Source organism: Podarcis vaucheri, assembly GCF_965113315.1.
Source record: "Podarcis vaucheri genome assembly, chromosome: Z".
Taxonomy (NCBI): Eukaryota; Metazoa; Chordata; class Lepidosauria; order Squamata; family Lacertidae; genus Podarcis; species Podarcis vaucheri.
In genome coordinates, this window is record NC_138758.1 from 46,273,680 (window position 1) to 46,294,447 (window position 20,768).

The following is a 20,768-nucleotide window of genomic DNA, read 5'->3' on the forward strand; positions in this document are numbered from 1 at the left end:
AGGGGGAATTTTGTATTCAAGCAGCATGTTTGGCACAGTAAACTTTTAATTTTTGGATCTGTGTGTTCAGAGCTCACCTGACCTGATTGAATTTGGCAAGGGAGCTTGATGGGATCTGCTTTACCTTTGCTGTGTTATTTATTCAGCCATCTTTCCCTTGAGGAAAAGAGCTGGCCACCTGCCCCTTGTTGACAGATGTGCTCACTTTGGTTGACTCACCAAGCTTGTCATGTGTCGTGTTAATGTTTGCTGCTTTCCACATTATGAGGTAGCACATGATTCACTGAAGCAAATGGAAAGTAGCTGCTACTCGAGGTGAGACAACTTCAGTGGGAGAGATTCATAGTGGTGAAATGTGAGCTCGTTGGTGCTCAGATCTGTCCTCTTTGCTTGCACAGCCCATTTGCATTGATGATCCAGCGGAGGAGGAACATAGAAACAGGAGGTTGCCTGAACCTTGGTCTAGATGGGAGCTTTTCCCAGCCCTATATGGAGATAGGAAATTTAACCTGAAACCTTCGTTACACAAAGTAGATGCTCTACAACTGAGCTATTGCTCCACCCCAGGAGTAAAAGGAACCTGGACAGGAGAAAGCTAAGAGGCAATACAATAAGGGGCCAAACGGAACAAGAACAATCAGAAATGCAGAAATGAACCTGAGCTAAGCCTACAAAGGAAGGTTGTTCAATGCAACTTGAATTGAAGCAGGCCACACCTGCAAGGAAAGAGTGGAAGAAAATAGGACAGAGTGGAAGAAAATAGGAACTTGCTCCCAATTTTTCACAGGGTAAATTGTTTATTGCCATATAAAGTTGTTGCACAGTCCACCTGTTAAAATGGCCCACAGGGGGTGGCAAAGTTTTAGAGCTAGCCCACCTGCTCAGTCCAGTTTCCCACCCTTGATAAAGGTGATGGAACCTGTTGCAATTGTACAGGTTCCCTACATGGTTTAGAACCTGAGAAGATGGGGATCTAAACTGTATGAGAAGCCTCCAGGTGCAGAAAAAGCTGGGGGAGGGGTGGCTAGCAGGAAAGCTAAATAGAGGCATATTTCTGTATCTCCAATCGCCCTGGGACAAATTCTAATCAGAGTGGATCCTACTGACATCTAATCAAAAAGTTTTATACAGCCTCAGCATGGAGATGATTCAAGAAATACGGGGACCAAAAAGGAAATCTGCAAGGTTAGTGCTTCAGAAAGAAATAAGAGGGAGCTCTGTATGAGGCTTCATGAAGGCCCCAAAAGGCAAGAAAGCAGCTGCTGTAATGGAAGAGGCCAGAGAGTCAGATGATTACATTAATAAAATAAGGTAGGCACTGGCCTTGGACTGAAGAGCAGCCCCAACTTCACTTGAGCAGAAGTTTGATATGTGCCTGATATTTCTAAAACATAAAATGATGCACACAATCTTGCTCTAACTATCCAGTCTGAGATCCAGCTCTTACAAATGACAGAAGATTTTGCTATGAAGTTGGAGGAACAATCAGACAGGGACAGGAGGAAAATAATTCATCTAAGAGGCCTACCAGAAAATCAGGAAGGGGAGGTGACTGCAAGAAAAACACTGGGGCCTAATTTGAGCATTAGAATGTCTGGCATCTGGTGGGCGGGACTTTGTGTTATTCTCTGGAATCAGCCCCTCCCTTCTGGTGTTCAGTTAAGATCAGTTAGAGAGACCAACTGTCATTCTTGCCTCATTAAGTCGTTTTAGTTTCTCTCAGATGGTATGTTATTGTGATGCAATTTTCTTTATTATTAAAGCTTTGTTTGACATGCTTACTTTGCTGAAAGAAAAGAAACTCGACTGAGGAAAGGTATGGAATGTCCTAAACTGGGTGAGGGGATATTCCCAGTTTGCCAGGAGGATTGGTTTTCTTAATCACCCCACCCTCCACAACAATAGGGTTATGGGCCCAGTCTGAAAAGAGAGAAAAACAATGACCACGTATATAAAACCTGTGAAAGCCCTAGAGCCTTCTGTGCCTGTTCTCACTTCAAGTAACCATCCTTTATAGAAATTTCAGTTGGAGAAATTTCAAATGGAGAATGAGCTAGTGAAGAAGTTGTGGGAAACAACTGAAAAATCTGCCTCAGCAGAATAGGCAGAAAAAGTAAAGTGGGAAAAGCAGGACAGAGAGGCAAAGATAGTAATCTCAACTCATGTGAGTGACAGTGACTTACACCACATAAGCGATTTTAAGACTGCCAAAGTGTTGTGGCGAGGTCTGAAAGAATTGTATGAGAGGAACTCTCTGAATGAGAGACTGTATTTATCAAGAAAGCTGTTTAGTTTTAAACTGAAAAAATACGGAGATTTAGAAAAGCATCAAAGTCAAGTGACAAAGTTGTTGGATCATTTAATACTATAGGCAAGAAATTTGAAGAGAGGAAAAAGTGATTTTAATTCTGCCTGAAAGTTACAATTCTTTGATACATGCACTAGACTAGAGACTAAAGATAAACTTGATATGAAAATGTTGTACCAAGACTTAAAGAGGAGGCTGCTAGTAGAGCAGAAAAGGTAGCAAAGGGTGAAACACAAGTATTTGCTGTACAAAAGACTGGTAAGTATAATTTTTAAAATAAAACTGTTTTTCAAGGTGCAAACAAAAGAGACAAAACTAGATGCTTTTTGTGGGGGGAAATAGGACATTTTGCAAGGTATTGTACAAAACAAATTGGCACAAATAAAGAAAAGTTCCAAGGTGGCTGAAAGCAAACTAAAAATGCATTTGCAGTTCATCAGAACTATCTAGCAAAAACTGATGCTATTAACAGTAATTCTTCTAGTTGGTTAGTTGATTCAGGAGCGTCAGTGCACTTGTCTGGTTATGCTGATTTTTTCAGAGACATAAATGAAAACTCATCGGAGACAGGTTACAATTGCAAATGGCCACAAAATATCTGCAAGGAAAAGAAGCAGGTTTGCTCAAGTGTGTTGCAGGCAGAAAAACTATTCATAACGAAGTGAGAAATGTAGTTTACTTGCCAGAATTAACAGAAAGTTTGCTGAGTGTGTCAACTCTAACCAAGCATGCTTTTAATGTAAATTTTAATCATAACAGATGTGTAATTGCCAAAGATGGAGTTTTTTATGCACAAGGTATTGAAAATAATGGAGTCTTTGTGCTGGATACAGATCAAGAAAGAGTGAATATGGTCAAGAAGAATTCAAGTGCAAGCTGTATCCATCTGTGGCCCAAAAGGCTTTGGCACAGAGACTTCAGGATTATAGCAGACCAGCTCTAAAAGAAGCAGGCATAGCATATCACTCAGGCTTCCCTTTTAAGTTGATAGTCCAGCACAAAGGCAGAACCTGGGTTGTGAGTGATAACCAACAGGCTGACAACATGCCCCAAGCAGCAGATGACTCTCCCCAGTGCGTCTCCCCAGCTCAAGCACGAAAGAGCTGGACAACCAAAAAAGGCACAAAGAAATAAGGCAACTCCAAAGAGAAAGTAAGAAATGGTTACATTTTATTTCCTTATGTGTGAAAAGGATCTGAACTCTAACAAGCGCAACAGTAAATTGGAAAAACCTTTGTCCGAGGGTGGGAGGAGAGAACATGGAGATTAGCCACAACCCCTTCCTGCCACCCTAGTCAATCCTGGGTTCTATGGAAGGGATCTCCACCACTCCCATGTTCCTGCTGGCCCACCGCAAGATTTTTGTACCTTGGTTTACAACCATAATCCGTTCTGGAGGTCTGATTGTAAACCAAAACAGGTTGTAACCCAAAGCGCACTTTTGCCTTCCCACCAAAATTGAATGTAATCCAAAAAAAGGGACACGCACTTCCGGGTTTGACACAGTTGTAATCCAAAACGGTTGTAATCCAAAGCGGATGCAAACCAAGGTACCACTGTACATAGTTTTCAGTTTAGGTTGTTTGATTTTCAAGACAGAAGTCCAGCAGATAGTCCAGTGTTTAACAAAAGCCTCAATGAAGGCCCAAGTTTGCAAGCCGGGAAGGCTGTTCCAGGCTTTGTCACAGTTGCAAAACAGTTTGCTGATCTCCCAGCACAGACATTACAACTATCCTGGCCCCCCTAAAAATCCCCCCATTCACTGTTAAAGGCCTGGGCTCAGCAGTAAAAAGAGCTTGAACTGACACAGAGAGCACCCAGACATAATTATGTTGCAGGAAACCCATCAAAGTAAATGCTCCAAATCACCATTACTAAAGGGTCAATGGCTCGGTGAGCAAAATGGCCTCTTCCAAAAGTGGGAGCATGGCTATCCCCTTCTCCAAGTATTGCCCATCTTGGATGAGAGACTCAATAGCAGACCCAAATGGCGGATTTATTTTTGTTAGAGGCTCACTTGGTACTATGAATCTTACTCTGGCCTACACATAAGCACCAAATTCTGACCAACAGGCTTTTCTTAAGAACACTTTGCAAAGAAGGCTCAATTATAATAGGAGGGGACTTTAACTGCTGCCCTAATGACTCCATAGATTGACGCTCTTTCTGTTCTACAAGAAGCAGTCAGGAAACTGATTGCAGAGCATGATTGACCACTGGGGCCTAGCAGACACTTAAATCCTACAGCACGTGAATTCACATGTTTCTCTCACCGATTCAAAACATGGCCGAGGATCGATCTCCTATTAGTAACTCAAGATATTATGCAAAATGTGATTAGAGCTAATATTGGTGTCTTATCTGCCGGAACATGGTCCTGTCTCTTTTTTTTTTTAGTTTTGATATACGCCCTCCAACGTCCCCAAAATGGTATTTTGATGCAAGCTTAATCACTGATAAGGTATCTAAAGACCATTTATTAAAAGCACTAAAATATTATTTTAAGGAAAATAATTTACCACTACTGTACTGTGGGACACGAGAAAAATACCGCATTTTTCGCCCTATAGGACACACTTTTCCCCCTCCAAAAATGAAGGGGAAATGTGTGTGCGTCCTATGGGGCAAATGCAGGCTTCAGGAAGCTATCCGCAAGCCTTGCAAGCCCGGCGGGAGGTCCCGCGGGCTCGCAAGGCTTGCGGGCAGCAGCCTGCAGCCCACAAGCTCAGGGGACAGCGGGGAGGCGCAGCGCCGCCACCCCGCTATTCCCCGACCTGGTTTGGAGGCTGGGGGTGGGGAGAAGCAAGCAAGCTTCTCCCCATCGCCAGCCCCACAAGCTCGGGACAGCGGGGCAAGCCGCTGCCCCACGGAGGCTAGAGAGGCTGTCCCTGAAGGCAGAAGAGGGAGACAGAGCGCTCTGTCTCCTCTTCTAGCTTGGGGATGGCTGCGCAAACCTGGGGGGGAATAATTCCCCCCCTTGATTTCCACCCCAAAAAACTAGGTGCGTCCTATGGGCTGGTGCGTCCTATAGGGCGAAAAATACGGTAGTCTTAAAGGGGCACTGTATTAGTGAAGCCTCAAGAAAGAAAAAGATATATGAATCTGAAATCAGTGCTCTTACTGCTAGGATTAAAATATTGGAAAAGGAGTCGCAGACCTCAAAATCCAAAAAATTAAGTCAAGCCCTGAAAAAAAAACTTGCTCTGAATTACAACCCATTGAGTCTGAACGCATACATAAAGCAATGGCAAGAGTCAGGAGTGTTTATTATGAATTTGGTAACAAAATTTGTCATCTATTAGCTCATGCTGTCAAAAAGTGTAAATTAAAAAATCAGATTACTGGCATGCATGATGCCCATTGACGATTACGCAATGATACTTTGATAATTGATGAAATCTTCTGAAAATATTACACTTCTCTGACAATCCTTCACCATCCTCTATAGAAGAAGAAGAGTTTGGACTTGATATCCCACCTTTCACTCCCCTTAAGGAGTCTCAAAGCGGCTAACAATCTCCTTTCTCTTCCTCCCCCACAACAATCACTCTGCGAGGTGAGTGAGGCTGAGAGACTTCAGAGAAGTGTGACTAGCCCAAGGTCACCCAGCAGCTGCATGTGGAGGAGCGGGGAATCGAATGTGGTTCACCAGATTACGAGTCCACCACTCTTAACCACTAAACACTCTCTCAAGTGTGCCTTAAACCATTGTCTGAGGAGCACAGGGATCATCTGAATCAACGAATATCCCAAGAGAATGTATAGGATGCAATAAAAAGACTAAAATTGGGCAAATCACCAGGGCCAGATGGCTTCTCAGGAAAATACTATAAGGCAATGGCTCCCAATTAGCTAATTACTGAGGACCCCCTCCCCATTTCTCAAAAGCGAAGCCATGGACCCCCTACTTTTGAAATTTTTGATAACTCTGTGGTAGTTACCTCTGCATAGCAGTTTTTTGAACAGAATGTGAGGTAGCGCCTAATAAGCAAAGGATTTTAGATATACCAAAAAACAAACAAACCAGACAATAACATTTGTGATATTACCATGCAAAAATGACAAAATTTTAATTGGGGGGAACCAAGGGATGGAGCCACAGACCCCCTGGGTGGATTCTGCGGATTCCCTAGCGGTCCCTGGACCTCTAATGGGGAACCACTGCTATAAGGTATTCAGAATGGTACTCTCACCCTGGTTAACTAGTCTATTTAATTCAATTTTAGAAGAAGGGGAAATTCCCAAAACTTGGTGAACTTTAAAACTGACCTTATTTCTGAAACCAGGGAAAGATGCCACAAAGTGGACTCGTATTGACCTATTGCTCTTATTAATGTTGATGCAAAACTTTTCATGGCAGTAATGGTCAAAAGGATCAATATTTTTGTTAGACAATATATTTCAACAGGTTTCATGAAAATATTTTGGATTCAAGTGAGACAAATTCTTAATGTAAATCATGAGCTCCACACACAAAACTCCCCTGGTGCTTTAATTTCTCTGGATGCCTTCAAGGCCTTTGACAGAATTCTGTAGCCATTTCAAAAAATCTTTAATAGCTAAATTACAATTTGGTAAGCAATTCGTTCATATCATTAATCAAATTTACTCACAGTCTAATGCCATCATTACATTAAATGGGTATATCACCAAACCCATACACCTCAATAGAGGCACCCGTCAAGGCTGCCTGCTGTTGCCACTGCTTTTTGCAGTGAGATAGAGGTGCTTGCCATTCAATTGTGGGTAGATGCAACACTTGAAGGTATGAGAATTAGAAATACTGACCAGAAAATGAATAGGTTTGCTGATGACACTCTGGTTACTCTCCGAGACCCTCTTAATGCACTCCAACCACTCAAAAAAACAATTGAATGCATTTCATGCAGTTGCAGGACTGGAGATAAATTATGCAAAATCTGCCGTTCTTCCAATTAACCTACCCACAATGATTCATGAGTAACTAATACCACAACCAGAATTTAGCATTGCTCATGGTGGGTTTAGATATACTGGCATCAATTTAACACCAGATCTTAAGCAGCTTAGTCACAGAAACTATAAAAAACCTGTTCAAAGATATTTCCCAAGAATTGGTGAAATGGAAACATTTAAATCTCAGTTGGCTTGGCAAGATAGCTGTGATTAAAATATCTATTCTTCCAAATATTTCATATTCTTTTGAGGTTTTGCCCATCCGTATTCCCTCACCTCTGCTTAAAGAATCACAACAAAAGCTAATTCTATCTATTTCATCTGGGAAAAGATCTAGTTTATTTAGGCATAGATCTAAGGGAGGTCTCAGAATGCCAAATTTAGGACTCTTATTCTGCAGCATTTCAGATTAAATCTCTGATCCCCTTGATTAGGGGACAATATGACATTCCATGGGTGCAGGTCAAGGCCCCTCTTTCTTCACTGTCTGTAAGGTCATTTCCTTTCCTAAAACTATCCCATACTGAGTGGGAAAAGATTAAAAATGCTTTTTTAAAGGCAGTGCTTATGACGTGGAGCTATTGAGACTGAGTTCTGGTTCCCAAACCCTCACCATTGACTCCACTGTTGAACCCTCTATTATGGGGTGCCACAGGGTTCTGTCTTGGGCCCGGTCTTATTCAACATCTTTATCAACGACTTGGATGATGGACTCAAGGGCATCCTGATCAAATTTGCAGATGACACCAAACTAGGAGGGGTGGCTAACACGCCAGAGGACAGGATCACACTTCAAAACGACCTTGACAGATTAGAGAACTGGGCCAAAACAAACAAGATGAACTTTAACAGGGAGAAATGTAGAGTATTGCACTTGGGCAAAAAAAATGAGAGGCACAAATACAGGATGGGTGACACCTGGCTTGAGAGCAGTACATGTGAAAAGGATCTAGGAGTCTTGGTTGACCACAAACTTAACATGAGCCAACAGTGTGACGCGGCAGCTAAAAAAGCCAATGCAATTCTGGGCTGCATCAATAGGAGTATAGCATCTAGATCAAGGGAAGTAATAGTGCCACTGTATTCTGCTCTGGTCAGACCTCACCTGGAGTACTGTGTCCAGTTCTGGGCACCATAGTTCAAGAAGGACACTGACAAACTGGAACGTGTCCAGAGGAGGGCAACCAAAATGGTCAAAGGCCTGGAAACGATGCCTTGTGAGGAACGGCTAAGGGAGCTGGGCATGTTTAGCCTGGAGAAGAGGAGGTTAAGGGGTGATATGATAGCCATGTTCAAATATATAAAAGGATGTCACATAGAGGAGGGAGAAAGGTTGTTTTCTGCTGCTCCAGAGAAGCGGACACGGAGCAATGGATCCAAACTACACGAAAGAAGATTCCACCTAAACATTAGGAAGAACTTCCTGACAGTAAGAGCTGTTCGACAGTGGAATTTGCTGCCAAGGAGTGTGGTGGAGTCTCCTATTTTGGAGGTCTTTAAGCAGAGGCTTGACAACCATATGTCAGGAGTGCTCTGATGGTGTTTCCTGCTTGGCAGGGGGTTGGACTCGATGGCCCTTGTGGTCTAGTCCATCTCTATGATTCTATGATTCTATTCTGACAGGAGGATAAATATGGACAATTTAAAAAAATTGAGGAGAAAGGCATCAATTAGGTAAGAGAGCTTCTGCCTAGGAGGCAAAGCAATTTCTAAGCATGAGCTCACGGAGAAACTGGATGATGCCTAGTTAACCTGGTTTCAATCTATTCAATTGTTCACATTAGCAGGATACTTGGAACGCAAGGGGGAGGGGCTTCATTCTCTTATGTCATTTGAGTCTCTCTGTAACAAATCAAGATATGAAATAAAATGAGCTGCATCTTTCATTTATAGCAGGCACGTCCAACCTCAAATAAGCTGCGATCTACCAACAAGTATCAAAAACTGGCAGTGATCTACCACTCTCTGAAGTCATTAAGTAACTAAACAAGTGAGAAAAGTCAAACTATATTTTTATATTAGTATGCACAGATCTGAGGAGCCAGCTTCTCTCTCTCTCTCTCTCTCTCTCTCTCTCTCTCTCTCTCTCACACACACACACACACACACACACAGCATCCTCACTCTCTCCCTCCACCTCGGTCTTTCTGCTTCTGGAGCTTTTGGTTTCAAGTCCAATCATGTTATTGCCCCCACCCCTAAGTCAGTACCCTTTGGGAAGACCCCCCCACACATCCCAGCCCTGCCTTAGGGCACCACGTCCCCCTCACCCCACCGCTGGTGCTCTAACCTCCCCCCCACACACACAGAGTGCAGTGCAGAGCAGGTGTCGGGGAAGGAAGGCAAGTCAGCTTCCTCGGCTGGAGGAAGAGGAGGAGGAGGAGCTCAGACTTGCATGAGACTGGACTGGCTGCGTCCCAGGCTGCAGAGAAAGGCTTTTCTTTCTCAACATGCGATCGACGAAAATCAGTCAGTGATCCCCAAGTCGATTGCTATCGACATGTTGGACATGCCTTATTTATAGCATTCTTTTAGAACAATATGCAGGTGATACAGGAGGCCTCCATACAGTATGGGGAAAAGACTAAGGGATCATAACTGCAGATAATAAATGGCAATCAATTTGGCACAACCCATCCCTATGAACCATCTCTGCTCATTGGCAGGAGACTTCTCTTAAAATTATATTTCACTGGCACTACACTGCATCATGTCTAGCCAACATAAACACTAGCATCTCTCCCCTATGCTGGAAAGGCTACAGGGAGTTAGACTCATATTTTCATGCATGATAGAGTTGCACAATGATATACTTTTGGGAAAAGGTGTTTCACATTATTTCCAAAATTATGCAGTGATTTCTTTCACCCAATTTGGCTCTTGCCTTGTTATCATTAGACTCAAATTTAAACAGTAGCCTTAAATGCAGAGATTTGGTATTTTTTATTATTAACAGCAGCCCGATTAACAATAGCCCGATACTGGAAACAACCTATAGTAATCCCTACTGAAATCTGGGTAAATAATATTTGGAGTGTGGCTCTATCAGAACGCCTTACTTGTCACAGAAGGGTAGTTAAAGGCACTTCAAGAATAGATACTTTTGGCAAGAGTTGGCTTCCATTCTTTTTCTTTATAAATGTGACAGAATATACTTTTATTCCATTCACAACACAATAATCTCTGTGGAGAGGATACTTGAATTGATAATGCATAAATAAACATATTTCTTGTGTACTGTGTACTGCATATGAAACTTAATGCACCACTGGACAAGCTACAGTAGTTATATCTTGTTCTTGTATTTACATGAAAACCAATAAAAATTATTTGGAAAAGGGATAGCATAATGTTTGAAGACTGGGAAAGGTTGAGGAGGAAAGGGGTTAAGTTCACTGCATGTTCGGTGTTAAAGGAAAATATTATGAAAATGATGTACAGATGGTTCTTAACTCCTGTAAAATTAGCAAAGATATATCACAATAGTGATAATCTATGTTGGAAATGTAAAGAAAAAGAAGGTACCTTTTATCATATGTGGTGGAGCTGCGCCAAGGTGAAAAACTTCTGGGATAAGATTTATAATGAATTGGAAAAAATGTTGAAATATACATTTATTAAGAAACCAGAGGCCTTCCTTCTTGGAATAATAGGTCTGGAATTGGCCAAGATGTTAGATTGTTTTTGTATACCGCAACTGCTGCTAGGATTTTGTTAGCCAAGAATTGGAAAACACAAGAAGTGCCAACAGCAGAGGAATGGTAGATGAAGATGATGGACTTTTGGGAGCTAGCCAACCTGACTGGAAGAGTGTGTGACCAAAAGGAGGAGGAGTACCAGGAAGAATGGATGAAATTTAAAATATTTAGCTAAATATGCTAAGATAATTTAAATAGAAATACTTGCAAATACCAGATTGACTTAGGACTTAAATATGTGATTCTATATAATAATATGTTTAAAGTTTATATGAAAAGAAAGAAAGAAGTTAATTGACTAAGTAAATTTTTTGAAAAATTAGTTTTGGAAAACTGTTACAATGATATACATTGAAACTCAGCCAGGGGGATTTGAGGAAGTCACCTAACAGTGTTAATAATAGTGGAATAATTACATTTTGGATTTATGTGTGTTTGTTTGTTTATAAATTTGGAAAATTTGGAAATAAAAAAATTGGGGCGGGGGAATTATTTGGAAAAGTGGTTCTCTGCTGACATCATGATTCATGGTGCTAAGTTCAGGCAGGGGAAAGCTAGGATTTATGAGGTAAAATTCCTCGCAAATTCCTAGTAGGTTCTGGGGGAGTTCATTGCATCCCACTGTGCTGCTTAAGCCCATGTCTGTCAATTTGAAAGGCAGAGCAGGTGTGACCTGGGAATGTGTCCCTGCAATGGATGAATCTCCCTCACTGGCATGATTTGTGATCGGTTCCTCACTAATTTAGAATGTTGGTGTTAATCATGAGGCGCTCCTGAAACGACGTATGATAACAGGCTGCAATCAATCAGATGCCGAAAGGACTGGGTTTGGCTCTTTGAAGGTATTTGAATGATTTTCTGAAGCTTGAAAATCCTTACAACAGCCAGGAAGTAAGGGGGAGGACAAGGTGCTTTGTGCTTTCATATGGTTTCCAAAGGGTCTTTTCCCACCCATGTCCTCTCCTGCAAAATGAAAGAGACATGTGTAGCCATGGCTGTGTTATTCTGTCTGGTACAGTGGTGCCTCACAAGACGAAAAGAATCCGTTCTGTGATTCTCTTCGTCTAGCGGTTTTTTCGTCTTGTGAAGCAAGCCCATTGACGGATTAGCAGATTAGCGCTATTAGCGGTTTTTAGCGGCTTATCGGCTTATCGGATCAGCTGATAAGCGGCTTAGCAGCTTAGAAAAAGGGGGGGAGGAAAAAAAACCCGCAGGAACTCGCAAGACATTTTCGTCTTGCAAAGCAAGCCCATAGGAGATTCGTTTTGCGAAGCACCTCCAAAACGGAAAACTCTTTCGTCTAGCGAGTTTTCCGTCTTGCGAGGCATTCGTCTTGCGGGGCACCACTGTACTGAGAAAAAGAGCGGGGAGGCTTTTGATTTATGCTCAACAAGGAATTTAACAAGGTTTTATTATGCCCTCCCCCCTCGACCGAGGTTGAATGGACTTTATTTAAAACTATTTTTGGACTGGACCAGAAGTGTGAGGGAGCAATGCAGAGTAAGATGAACGGCTGCTAATTAAATCTGACAAGAGGCTGTATTTGAGAAAAAGACATTGTCTTTAGCTGTGTGCCGAGGAAGAACTCCAGAGTGGAATTTTAATGGCAGAGATTGGACATGTTATCTGGGAGTTATTTATAGCTGCATCCTGTACACAAGCTGGTGAACAACAGAAGGAATGGAATGTGAATTGACCTTGTAAACACTGCAGGGAACTAAACAAGGGAAGATAGCAATTAACTCTCCCAATACACCAGATCTGAGAACAACGTTTATGAAAGACTACACACATGACATTATTATTATTATTATTATTCATCAAATTTATACCCAGGGGTCTCAGGGGTGGTTCACAGAATAAATGGATTTTATATTTATGAGAATTAACAGAGGTATGTAAGGACAGAATAATAGTCAGCTGCAAGAATCGACTAACATCAGGTGAAGAATCAAGTGGATATTAAAGAAGAGATGAAGCAGCTACAGGAGGAATTGATGGACATATGTTTGCAACAGGAGCAGGAAACCTGATTTTTTTTAAAAAAGGGGGTAGTTGTATTAAAGTAATTTGGTCTGATCTGTAATAATCTGGAAAACCGATGGGGGGGGATTATTTGGAAAAAGAAGGGCTTCCCACTTCAGAGATAGATCTAGAATACTTGTGATCAACTTCCCTCATCATGTGAGGGATTTGAACAGCCAAATAGGGTTCTAGTTAGTCTGGCCTTCAAGGTGAGTGTAATGCATCAAGAGTGAACTCACCATATATTAAATCTAGGATCCAGGAACTGAATGTCGACCTACAGGCCTCTATATATGGCCCTTGGAACTCTAATCAGGCTACTCAGCTCAATGGTCCGTATCCTCTGCTAGTAAGTTCACCTAGCTGGAATGTGCCCTTGAACTGTGATAATGCCTCATGTTTGCATGGATGGAGATGTGTGTGTGGCTACACCTGACACTGGTGTGCAGCCTCGCAAGGGAATGTGGTTGCTTGACTGAATAAGGTTCCCCTGCATAAGAAATATCTGGAATAAGAATAATCCAGTGGTTCATGACTAAGATATTAATTTTGCATCCTACTCAAACTGCCTCAAACTGCAGTAATTTTGCATGGGTGTGTTTGTGTGTCAAGTATAGCCATCATGGGCCAGACTAGTCTGTGAATCCAAGTGCTCTTTTCAGATGCAGTTACTTATCAGATGCTTTATCTCTCATGTATGGAGAGAAGGTGCCGTGTTTTCAATCTTCAATCTTCAACATTTCCTTGTTTTTCCCCCTGCATTCCATTGAGAACAAAATATTTGCACTACGCGCCTGATGATTCCTGAGCCGTGTCTGACAATGGGATAATTCTTCTCTCGCTATTCAAGCATAAGCTCTTTCAGCAATGCTGAAATCTGTATTCCATTAAGGATGTCAGAATAAAAACCTACACGACTGCACAGCTTCTCCACCTGTTCCTTTCTTGTCCATCAGCTGCTGAGCAAGCGTGACCTTGTTTTCATTAGGACAGAACACCTTCAGAATGAACAGGAGCTGTTGGGTGGAGATGCATAGAGGAGAGGACAAGGAATTCATTAGCTAGCCCGGGCTCCAGGCTTTCCCCTCCAGAGATCTTCCTAGCCATAATTAGGGATGCTTGAGGAATTTGATCTTTTCAAATTCCAAATGTAAACTGAAACCAATCCATAGCTCTTAGACTAGTGTGTGTATTGCAATGATTTCATATTTCCATTTCAGTGCTGTAGTGCAGTACTTGGCTAAAAAAACTGCACATTTTATAATGCATCTTTTGAAAGAAAACACATGAAATATCCATATTTAAAGGTGGATTTTGGGATGGATCTTTAAAAAAATAATGAAGATGACTGTGGTGGCAGAATTGAACAGGATGTATTTATGAGGGTCTGTATGCAAAAGTAACATGGCCTGGGAATAAACATACTTGTCAATCTAAGATCCTAATTTCACAATGCAAATCAGTGGGATAAGCAGGGGAGGGGAACCTGTTTTAGCCAGAGGGCTTCATTTTCTTCCGGGCAGCTATCCAAAATGTGCACGCCAGTGGTGAGTGGGTGCCAAAGGCAAAAATGAGTGGATGCAAGTGTATAGCAGACTAGTTTCTATGTACAGTGGTACCTCGTGTTAAGAACTTAATTCATTCTGGAGGTCCGTTCTCAACCTGAAACTGTTCTTAACCTGAAGCACCACTTTAGCTAATGGGGCCTTCTGCTGCCACTGCAACGCCACCGCACGATTTCTGTTTTCATCCTGAAGCAGAGTTCTTAACCCGAGGTAATATTTCTGGGTTAGCGGAGTCTGTAACTTGAAGCGTATGTAACCTGAAGCGTATGTAACCCAAGTTACCACTGTATACTCATACAGCCCTTTCTATCCTCATCCCCCTGAGCTAGAGGCATTATGTGAGTTAAAGAACACATTCCAGACGGGCAAAAACACTCAAGGAGGGTGTAAAGCAGGTTAAGTGAGGCATGTTTAATTGCCAGATAGAGAAACCTATAGGGCTGCATTTGGGCCCCAGGCCCGAGGTTCTTTATTCCTGGGATATGCCAAAATGCCTCTGTTCCCCCCTCACCCAAAAGCATTCTGAGAGCCAGGAACTCTGGGAAATGTAGCATTTTCAATTTTTACTGCAGGAACTTTGGGAACTGTTACGTCCTATAACTCCATGTGCTTAGGCTGGTGCTGTACATGTTCACAACAGTGTCTCAGATATAAGGAGTCATGGTACATACAATTCCCAGAGCACCCCCAAAGTACACTTCCCAGGGCTCTGGTGCCTAGGACATTGCCGTTGCATCATTCAAGGCACCAGGGAGCATTATGCACAGAGCAAGTTTGTATTCCAAGTCAGACCAGTGCTAACCTTAGCAAATCACTCATTTTCTGTGTTCAGCAGTGCATGATGCTGGACGTGGCTGTTTTCCTGAATGCATATCACAGGAGAAAACGTGCAGTGTGAAATATGTGTGCAAAGTCTCTTAGAGTCTGTCTGCAATCTAGTTCAGCCCCCATGTAGTGAAATCTTCTGCATTAGAATCTGCTCCCAGGAGCATCCACCAACTTGTGAGACAGCCAAGCCAATTTCACCAATTTCTAAGGAAATTTCAGACACGTTAAGTTAAAAGCAGCCCACTGAGCAGATTTCAGGGAAGGATCAGGGGGCATTTGCATTTAAAAAATAGAGATGTTATCATGGAGAATTAATGTCCTTTGATATAAATCTTGGCAGTGAGAGTGGGGGAGATAGGTGCAGCTCCTCATTATCTTACAGAGGTTGTGGGGTCAAACTGGGACAAGGAGAAGTGATTTATGTGTTCTCTTTTGTCGGAGAGATGAGAATATGTAAAGGAAATAATGACTTGCAAAGACCATTAGAGAAACTCTCTCAGGATCTCACAAAGGCCGAATCTGCACTGGGTCTCCCTTTCCTTTTCAGATCAACATCCCCAACTCTCATTTTTTTACCTTCAACCCAGAGTCTTCTCTCTTTCTTTCTTTTTCCCTCCCTCCTTTTTTCATGCATCTTGCACAACTTTGGCCCTCCCCTGCAGTCTCTTGTGGGGCATGGCTGGCAATTAACATTCAAGGGTTATGGCAGCCTAGAAGTAGAAGACAGGCTTCTTATCCTGGAGAAGCAATCCTTTCCAAACTGAATGGCTGGAGACAGAATGATTGCTCAGATATTTTCTTTTCAGAGTTTTGTCCACACTGTGTGGCAATTCTGTAGCCAAACATAGCACAGAGGTGTGAAATCTGTGGCCCACCAGATGTGTTTGGAGTCCAACTCTCATCAGTCCCAGCCAGAATGGCCAATGGCAGACACACCAAGTTTTCCCCAACATTGGGGAGCCTGTCACATTGTATGATGTCACACGCACACCACCACCCACCTGGCCAGGCCAACTGAGCCCACCACCCCCACCCACCCACCCACCCACCAACAACAACTGCCTTACGTTTGTGAAAGTGACACACTGGGGCAAAGATGCTTTGTCCTGCCATGTCCCTGCCAGGTCAGAAAGAGATAGAGACAAAAAGCAAAAGGGGGGGAAAAAAGCAATTACAACTTAAGAGATGCTGCTGAGGAAATCGTAAATGAAGCAGAGGTCTTTAAACTTTATGCAGAGTTAACAGAGCGCAAGTGGACATTAAGGAAACAATTCAAATGCTTTCCTTCCTCACAAAGGTTTGCATCAGTGCAGCTCTCTGACACCCAACCTCATTACTTTAATTACAGTGTAGAAATCAGAGTGTGTCAGTAGCAAAAAGATGCAGAATGGTGGGTGGAGACTGAAAGCATAAGGAAGAATTCAAGCATATCACGTTGTTCAATCTTAGGTCCACAGTGGTGCTCTTAGGCAGGAGCAGCCAATGTTGCACCCTTCAGAGCTACAAAGCCCATCAGGGCAAGCCAATATGGCCAATGGTCAGGGACTGTGGGAATTGTAGTTCACCAACATCTGGAGGGTAGCAAATTGCCTGGCTCTTAGAGATGAGGATTTGGCAGTTTTAAACTCCAAAAATAGGAACAGCTCACCATATCTTTTTTTCTCAAAACTGCTACATGGGATGGCTATCACGGACACTCCAGGAAACACCACGGCATTGGAAAACCACAGAGAGCTCTTGTTAAATCACTCACAAACATGCAGTTGAGCTTGGAAAACATGGAAAGATTGAGAACTGTGGTTCTTTTTCTTTTTTAAATGTAGAAAATTAGGTGAGAGCTGACTTTAAGCTCAGATGAGAAGCACGGACCATTGATTGTAGTCAATGACTGGTGGTTGACCACCTGGGAACCACATGGGTCAGTGGCATTTATTTGGATATTTTAACAGATTTATTGAGGGAATTCTTAACTGCAGATTTTTAATTGATTTATATGACGCCCCAGATAAATTATTTATGAAGGTGTCTGAGAGTACACATAAATTAATAAATAATGCCACCTGCCATCCTAACTTGGATCTCAGACATCAGAATAGGGCACATATTCACATCGGGATAGATGACACATGTCAGTTTCAGTTCCTCTCCATTTCTCATTTTTCCAATCTTAAACTCAGTTTGCCATATATTTCTGCAACAGTATGCATATAAAATAAAATTAAAAAGTCCACACCAAGCTTAATCAGCATATGCAATTTGGCTAAATATCCTCCCCCAACTTTGTTCTTTTTTTTGCAAACAACTTCCCTAATGTCTAAAATGCTATCTTCAAAAAGATAGAATACATGTTTTCCCTTCCTATACATTCTCTCCCCCCCTTTTTTTTGTTGGGGAATGACAAAATTCAGAGACTTGTGATATTTTTAAGGATAGCTCGGTTCACACATTTTTTTCAGGAAGTGCAAATTAGGTAGGTTCATATCCAGATACAAACTGAACTGAATTTGTCCCTCATCCCCACATACAAATGCTTATGGCAATGACAGGATATGCAGCACTTTACTCATCCTTTATATAACCAACTGTGCAGGACAGGGCCTCCTCCAAGATCACCACATCGCCAAGAGGTCTGATCCATACAGTGTAGGAATCAGGCCTTTAGTGTTGTGGCACCTGCCCTTTGGAACTTTTCCATCACGTTCCAAGCAGATGCCATTTCTATTTGTCTTTTACAAATAGACAAATCATTTGTTTTAAAGATCACTGCGAAATTGCTTTGGGGTATATTATGAGAAGTGATTCATAAACAAAGCCATATATATATTCCTCTGGAAGACTTCTCCAGTGCCATTGTTCAACTGCTGTCTTGCTGAAATTCTCTACAAGCAATGTCAACAGCCACCTAAGTTTTCAGATGTGGCAAGGTTACTTGTCAGGAGATTCATTTCCTTAGGACCATTACTTGATGGATTATAGCCATTAATAACCTTCATGTTGGAAAAGAATAGCTGCTGATCAGCCGAGCAACACACATTGCTCTTCTGCCTGCAGAGTCCTAACATGGCTGAATGGAGCAGATATCATGGATGGGTAAAGAAGAGAGCTTGAAGGTGATGCTTGTATGGTTTGCATCTGCACTTGCTAGACCTAGCCCTCTGTCAAGGTAGCTGGCATTTTGTCCCAAATGCTGCTCCCTATGGGCTGAGAAGACTTTCAAAAACTAATCTTCCTCCAACTTGTAGAAGTGATTTTACCTTTGTTTTTAGCATGACTGTTTTAGGTGATGCTTGCCTTGTACCCTTGCATTTTGGGCAATTTATCCTAAAGTGTTTGAAAGGTCAGTTGGCTAAAAACCTACCTACAGTACTTGCTCCCTTGATGAATGCAGGAGATCAAGAAAGTCTACAAATGTTCAACACTCTGTGCTGAGATTTAGAAATAAGAAACAAGAAACAATTCAGGTTTTCTGATGCATTGCTTCTACTGCAGAAAGTTGTCTCTGAAACCCAGAGTTAATGGGGAAATTCAGATGGCAAACAATGAATGGTCTAACACATGTTGAGGGTACCAGGTAGAAAGCCAATTCATTTTTAAAGGCAAACCTACCCAGCTTGTGTTTTCTGAAATAATATGCAAACTGAAACATAGCCATCCTTTGAAATTCGCACTTCTCTGAATTTTTGAAATGCAGCTCTCTAGCCAAATAATATGCACAAAAATGAATGTTTGTGCATATGTGAAACACAAAGACCCCTGGGATTGCCTGGAGTCCCAGGAGTTGCCTTGCTTTCAGATTTTTTAATATATATTTTTTTACCCAGTGAGCTTTTCACTCAGATAACTCTTCTCATCCTCTTTGACTTTCCACTGGCTGGCCAGCCCCAGAAACATTGCTTTTTTTCTTCCTTTCCTTAGCCAACCTATTTCCTACTTCTCCACCATCCTTTAATTCTAAATTATATTCCAGAAACTTGGAAGATCTCAAGTGGCCAAAAAATGTGGTTGTATCGTGCTATATTAGAAGCAAACAAACAAAAAACAACTTGTTTTGGTGAATTGGAAGAGTTGCAAAAAGATTCCACTGAGCATATGGATTGATAATATAGACAGATTAGTTACATACGAAAGAATTGCTTGTTGGCGCAAAATAAGAATGGATAAATACAAAGAAATTTGGAACGAATATCTAAGTGACAAGGCGGATAACAGTGGGAAATAGAGGGGGGGAGAGTGGTGATGAACAAGGGGTAGGCATAGGGATATTACTATATTTAAATTCGAGTTGTCAATTTGTGTTATTATTATTATGTTTTTTTGTTGTATGTGTCTTTTTAGTTTGGTGTTTGTATTGATTGGAAAAAGTGAATACATTTTTTAAAAAAATGTTTGTGAGTATGTGTGAAAATAGCATACAAAAATGCAATATTTTGCAAAATATTTCTATTAGAAAAAATTGCATATCAAAATTTCTTGGGAGAAATTCACATGAAAATGCAGACAAAGTTCTTTCTTTAAAAATAAAAAACACTGGTGCCAGGTTGGGGAAAGTTTATTTTTTTTAAAAAAATGAGGTGTTTCAGCAGATAGAAAATACCAGTGGAGCAAAAAAATAATATATATATATATATATATATATATATATATATACCCATATATATATATGGACAGTCATCCCAATGTAGAAAGAGAATAGATCGAGACCTACTTTGGAGGCTGATCAGCCATTTCGTAATGCCTTCTGAAACATCTGCATGACTCGGAGGGTTGTTCTTTTACTATATAGCAAATTTCAGTTATTGGGAGACAAAGAGAAAATGATATGGCACCTGTGGCACAACAGACCCTTCTGTCAATATTCCTTGCCAAAATAATGTTCTCTGTTTATTTCCTAATGGCTATTATGCCATCATTGGGATGGAACTGATGGAACTATTTGGCTTCCACATCCACTTTGTCTCCTTATTCCGATCCCTCTATAGACCATTCCTATGTAGCCTGGTCAGTGTATGCTAAGAATAGCTTACTCCCAACCAATGCTAGGGATATCCTGGTCCCAGGGTATGGTTTGAAGGCACATGAAGCGACCACCTTGATGAAGCTAAGCAGGCCTGGTCCTGGCAAGAAGCACCTGTTAACCAAATGCATGTGCTGCCTTGACTTCCTTCTGTTTGTTGGTCCCCTTATGAGGCCTCTCTTTTTCCAGGCGGGATTCACATTGGCCCTTTTGGCTCTCTGAGGGTGAGCAAATATGTCACAGCTTCAAAACCAACTCCTCATCATGGCTTTGTTGATGTCAGCTGTACAGATTCAGAGTTCATGTGCTGTTCAGAGACTGACCAATGCGATAGGGGCACTAATAATAATAATAATAATAATAATAATAATAATAATAATTTTTTTTTTATTTAT

General features: G+C 41.6%; 1 long non-coding RNA gene across 1 annotated transcript; it reads left to right on the forward strand.

Annotated features, from left to right (window-relative positions):
• The first annotated feature begins 1,635 nt into the window (after positions 1–1,635).
• LOC309524405 lies at positions 1,636–13,011 on the forward strand. The gene is made up of 7 exons (XR_014215888.1): positions 1,636–1,726; positions 2,018–2,566; positions 3,142–4,769; positions 9,137–9,233; positions 11,444–11,509; positions 11,688–11,961; positions 12,298–13,011. It is a non-coding gene; the product is annotated as an uncharacterized lncRNA (long non-coding RNA).
• The last annotated feature ends 7,757 nt before the right edge of the window (positions 13,012–20,768 follow it).